The sequence below is a fragment of the Otolemur garnettii genome, unplaced genomic scaffold (genome assembly GCF_000181295.1).
Source record: "Otolemur garnettii isolate 467f Iridium unplaced genomic scaffold, OtoGar3 scaffold00038, whole genome shotgun sequence".
NCBI classification, from domain to species: Eukaryota; Metazoa; Chordata; class Mammalia; order Primates; family Galagidae; genus Otolemur; species Otolemur garnettii.
In genome coordinates, this window is record NW_003852433.1 from 14,575,576 (window position 1) to 14,581,980 (window position 6,405).

Here is a 6,405-nt window from a genome sequence, read left to right on the forward strand (position 1 = left end):
AATGGAAAAAGGAAATGTGATACAGCAGAGGGTAGTACTGGAGGGGGCTTGGGGAGGTGATGGGACCATCAGGGACATGCGTCCTATATTGTCAGATATAGGAAACTAAATTTCTTTCTTTCTTTTTTCTTTTTTTTTTTTTTTGAGACAGAGCCTCAAGCTATCCCCCTGGGTAGAGTACCATGGCATCACAGCTCAAAGCAACCTCCAACTCCTGGGCTCAAGCGAGTCTCCTACCTCTGCCTCCCAAGTAGCTGGGACCACAGGCACCTGCCACAGTGCCCGGCTATTTTTTGGTTGCAGCCGTCATTATTGTTTTTGGCAGGCCTGGGCTGGATTCAAACCTGCCACCTTAGGTGTATGTGGCTGGCGCCTTAGCCACTTGAGCCACAGGTGCTGAGCCAGAAACCAAATTTCTAAAGTGTGATCTATATTTGAGAAATGAATGAGTTAACTCTGCATGGATAGTTAGAATGGATACACATGCAAGGATTATCAGACCACTGCATGATGGCTTCTGTGTTGCACCACTGACCTCAAGTGGCAGTAATCTGTGGTTCTGGATTAGGATGAGGCGGTCTGGCCCAGATCTTTGAATACAGCAAGTTATCAGATTTTCCCCTAAGTACAGCAGCAGTTCATACTGCTCCGTTGGTGTTTGGGTTCCTGAATGGCAGAGCCGGGGTGATGATACAGGGCAGATTCCACAGGCATGAAGGGGACCCTCCCTGGAAGGTGACATTCCCAGTGAATTTTTTAAATTTATGGGCGTGGACACGTTGGTGTTCACCAGAGCAGCAGCAGGGTTCAACCCCATGTTTGGGGTTGGAGATGTCATTCTAATCCATGATCACATCAACCTGCCTGGTTTTTGTGCTCAGAACTCTCCCAAAGAGCCAAGTGATGGATGGTTCGGGGTTGGTTTCCCTGCCATGTCTGATGTCTGTGACCAGACTGAGAGCCAGGAGGGCCTCAGTGCCTAGAAGCCAATGGGGGAGCAGGGAAGACTATAGGAAGGCACCTATGTGATGGCGGGCCCCAACTTGGAGACTGGCAGAGTCTCATTGGGTGCAGACACCATTGGGAGCAGCACAGAAGCAGAAGTGGTAGTTGCATGGCACTGTGGACATTGAGTCCTTGGCTTTTCCCTCATCACTAGTGGGGCCATCATGGGCTGGGAAGCCAACTGCTCAGAAATTGGACCAGGTTATTCCCAGTCCTGTGACCAGCACTGCACTCCCTGATGGTGACTGTGGACCAGCCCTGGCATCTTTGGGCATCTCCCAAATGATACCCAAGTAGTTGCTGCCTACTTTGGGCCCTTGCCTCTGCCCTTAGGTTGTTGCAGAAAGGAACAGGTGATTCCTGTCCTCCACCTCCCCTACTTTCTCCCACTAGACCCTTCTGGTGCCAGGTCTTTTGCTTATTTGCCTTTTAAAAGTAGTTCCCACTGGGTGGTACCTGTGGCTCAGTGAGTAGGGCGCTGGCCTCATATACCAAGAGTGGTGGGTTCAAACCCGGCCCTGGCCAAACTGCAACCAAAAAATAATCAGGCGTTGTGGTGGGTGCCTGTAGTCCCAGCTACTTGGGAGGCTGAGGCAAGAGAATAGCTTAAGCCCAGGAGTTGGAGGTTGCTGTGAGCTGTGTGATACCATGGCACTCTACCAAGGGCAACAAAGTGAGACTTTTTTGTAGAGACAGTAGTTTCCACCCATTTTCTTCTCCCCTATTTGGAGCTTATGACCTGCCACACATCCATACATATATGCCCAGGATCTGACTTGGGCCTTCAGACTCCGCACAGTAGCTATTGCTGAGGTCTGCAGATATTTTCACATTCCTAGGGCTTAGGTCTGCCTCCCCTAAAGCCCTAGACACCAATCAAGGATCAGCCCCATGCCTCTGGGACTTCATTTAACACCCTAATTTGTCAGGATCTGCTTCTGACACCACTTGTCGGGGCCCAGGACTGGCCAGGTCTACGGGCCCAGCTTAGGTATTGGCCTTCCTCATTTATTTTGTTTTATTTATTTTTTTTTTTAGATGGAGCCTCAAGCTATCCCCCTGGGTAGAATGCCATGGCATCACAGCTCACAGCAACCTCCAACTCCTGGGCTCAAGAGAGTCTCCTGCCTCAGCCTCCCAAGTAGCTGGGACCACAGGCGCCCGCCACAACACCCAGCCATTTTTTGGTTGCAGCCATCATTGTTGTTTGGCGGGCCTGGGCTGGGGATTCGAACCCGCCACCTTAGGTGTATGTGGCTGGCGCCTTAGCTGCTTGAGCCACAGGCGCCGAGCCAGGCTTCCTCGTTTAAAGAGCCCATACCTGGAAGTCTGAACTGATTAATTACTATCTTTTGCCTAGAAAGAGAGTGGACGTAGACCACTAAGCTACCTTGCTCAGGAAGTTTCTCTTAGGTGCTTGAGGGCTATCTACTTTAGAGAGAGAGAGAGAGAGAGACCGTATCTTAGAATAAAGCTGTCTTCTTAGAACAGATAGATCTTAGTCTTTAGCAGAGCTTGGTAATCTTCAGTAGAGAGACGCTGTGCTGGCATTCTGCAGGCAGGAGAGGAGACAGAGTCAGAGTAAGTGGATCCGTGACAGAATGTGCATGCCCCTTGCCTGCCTTCTCCTCCAGCCTAATGTAAGGCTGAGCTCATGCCTCTCAACACCACAGGTGTAGAAACTGCCAATTCACCAATGCTCTCATCTCCTGAGCTCACTCATGCTTGTTAGAACCAAATCTCTCTCCATGCTCTTTTCACCAAGGTGTTCCATTACAGATATTTCTTATAACTCTTACTCCTCTTAGCCATAGGCTATACAGGGTGCTACATTTCCCCCCTTTTTTATATACAAACAAAATTTTTAATGTGGTAAGGGCAGTTCTTCCTGTTATCTAGCTCTTTTCTTCCTAGGCAAAAGATGGTAATTATCAGTTCAGAATTCCAGGTATGGCCTCTTTAAATGAGGAAGCCCAATACAGATGTAAACTATTAGCCGCTGCTAGGTGAAATGATTGTGATGTTAATTCTCTTAAAGGTCTTTAAATGGAGAAAACCCCGAAATCTTTCCTGAGAGAATTTACCATTTCTTTAACTGTAGGAACTTTCCTTTGATATTTACTTAACCGAGGAACAAAAGATAACGCTTTTCTTGCAATCTTTGCAAGCAAGGATTTTTCTCTCGCTATTCCAAAGGTTTTGCTGCTTGAGGTCCCTAAGTTCCACCCTTCACAGATCGCAAAAGACTGTTACTCGAGGACTAATGTTTCCACACTTGGCAGTTCCTCTCATGGAACTGTTACTCATGGTCCAAAAGGTACCACCCTTCACAATTCCTCAATAGCAGAGTTTTTGCTGCTTTCAAGCTGCTTTTCCAGTGAAATTTTTGCTAATTGATTCCAGACTCCTTTTTTTCCAAATGGAGTTTCCTAGCACAGAGGTGGTTTAACTTGTACTCTTCCCTCCCTTTGTTCTCACCTCTCATAATCTCCCAAAGGCTTCACTTGCTTCCCAATGACACTTCCCCTCCTTAGCTGGACCCGGTTATAATGCACGGACACTGATGAGAGATCGGTTACCCCTTCACCATGAAGGATAACCTAATATTCCACAAACATTTAATCTAATTATTCTCCATTGTCATCTATTGGTCTGGTTTAATTTCCCCAGTTGTACGCTGTGGCACCACAGGTCTAACCAAGCTGGCAGTGCTCCCATGGCATAGAATTGAATTATGCTGTTTTTTCTGAGAATGGTTTGAAATGAAAATATTAAACTGCTTTTTCTTTCATTTACCAGTCGGTCCTGATTCTGGCCCAACTGATGATTTCCCTACAATAAAGTTGTTCCATCTCTATCAAATTAATAACAGCATTTGTTTGCCCAATGAAAGCCTTTTTTACCCTTGGGACATACACCTGGAGGTTTACATGCTCTTTGTTCCTTTTCTTTAGCATTCAACGTTCTTTTCTCTTTTAGACACTTTTCTCTTATGGCCTAGCTGCCCACATTTTTGGCATTTGATGTTAACTGGGGGATTTACCCTCTGATCTTCCAGCTGCCCAATTTGAGTTGTCATGTCAATATAGCATTTGTCTGCTTCTACTATAAGATTCATCTGATGGCGCAACTGTATTTGAACAGCTGTATCTCAGTTAGCCATGATTTCTCTCTACTGGCTTTTCTTTCGGCCTTTTACTTTTTACAATCTTTCCTCTTCAAGTCTTAGAACCTTCGGCTGCCTTAAAGAGACAGGAGCTCTTTAGCTAGTTCTTTTTACTCTGGAGCCTTGTTTTACAAAACCTTACTTCCACTATTTCTTCACCAGCCTCGATCTACCTCAGTTCTTTTCTTTTTAAACAGAATTCTTAACTGCCAAAAGGGGAATCAGGTGTCGGTCTCTCAAAAGCTACTTCCTGCTGGCATTGGGCGAAGGTATTAGGGGAAGGCAGTTAGAAGTTCTCTTCTCTACCTTAATAAACCCTTGCAACCTATTCCCAAACTTTTCTCTTTGCTAGTTTACCGAAGGTTTTTCTCACGCCTGAGGCTAAAGGCTTGTTTACTAAAGATTCTTATCTCCTAGTTCTATCTTTTCTCTTTCCTTCTTGTCTAAAGGCTTTTTTCTGCTTTTTTTCTCCAGCCACTTCACAGAAGAGGCTAAAGGCTTTTGCCGTCTTTTTTCCCACATAAGTCAAATTTGGAAAGAGAAAACATAGGAAAGAAGAGGAAAAACCAAATGAAAAAGGCCTGCTGTTGGCTGTCTTTCTTAGATATTTCTTTTCCCTTGAAGTATTTCTATTTCTCTTCTCTTTCTCTTATTTTATGAAAGCTTATCTCGCTCTCGGTCCACGTTCACTGAATCCTGCTCAAAGCACCATTTGTCAGTGGCGTTCACTATCCTGCTTCTGACACCACTTGTCAGGGCCCAGGACTGGCCAGGTCTCAGGCCCAACCTAATTAGGCAGGTTCTGGATGCGGACCCCTAAGCTACCTTGCTCAGGAACAGTTTCTCTTAGGTGCTTGAGGGCTATCTACTTTAGCCGGAGAGAGAGAGTAAAGCAGTCTTTTTAGAACAGATAGATCTTAGGCTTTAGCAGAGCTTGGTAATCTTCAGCAAAGAGATGCCATGCTGGCATTCTGCAGGCAGGAGAGGAGACAGAGTCAGAGTAAGCGTGTCCATGATAGAATGTGCATGCTCCCAACTGCCTCCTCCTCCAGCCTAATATCAGGCTGAGCTCATGCCTCTCAACACCGCAGGTGTAGAGACTGCCAATTCACCAATGCTCTCATCTCACCAACTCTGTCATGCTTGTTAGAACCAAATCTCTCTCCATGCCCTTTTCACCAAGGTGTTCCATTACAGGTATTTCTTATAACTCTCACTCCTCCTAGCCATAAGCTATACGGGCTGCTACAATAATTTTTTGAGAATAAAGAAAAAGATGTAAGAAAAAAATAATGCATAAGGTGTCTTGAGCATTAAAAGACATAACTCCCTCCAGCAGCACAAAAGCTAAAATTTGAATAGTAAAGAAAAATGGAATAATATATAGAAGATATCATAGCCAGAATGGCCTCTCAATATTATTTTTTTCTGTTGTTATAAAATTAGAATGTACCTAGTTTCTACCATTTCCATATATGCTCCTTACAAGATTCTGGTAATTGCTCTCCTTCCCATGAACTTTGTCCACGCTGTAATTTCCTGGGACACCAAGGCTGGTGATGACCCTTGCCCCAGCAGAGTGCCAGAAATGTGGCTAACTTCCTCATTCTCTCCCAGTGTTTCTGTATATTGTATATGTATATAGGTGTACGTGTGTAAAATATACCACAGTTGTGAAACACATCTATCTATTGTTAGTTATCTACATATATACTTAGAAGTATCACTATATATGATTATGACTATATATTCATATTTGTAGTTGTTAAGTTGACAGAATGTTAGGAACTGAATCTAGTACCTGTCTGTTCTCCAAGTCTCTACTTGGCAGGCTTCATTGGAACCAGACCAGGAAAGAATCAACGTACTATGTCTACCATAGAGATCAATTTCTAGACAGTCTCACTCTGCTGCCCTCGGGAGAGTGTCATGGTGTCATAGCTTCCAGCAACCTCAAAGTCTTGGGCTCAAGTGATCCTCTTGCCTCCCAAGTAACTAGAACTACAGGTGCCTACCATAGCACATAGCACCCTGGTAGTTTTTCTATTTTTAGAGATAAGTTCTCTTGCTCAGGCTGGTCTTGAACCCTTAAGCTCAAGCAATCCACCCACCTCCGCCTCCCAGAGTGCTAGGATTATAGGTGTGAGCCACCACACCTGGGGCCCCCATCCTTTTTTTTTCTTTTTCTTTCTTTCTTTTCTTTTTCTTTTTCTTTCTTTCTTTTTTTTTTTTTT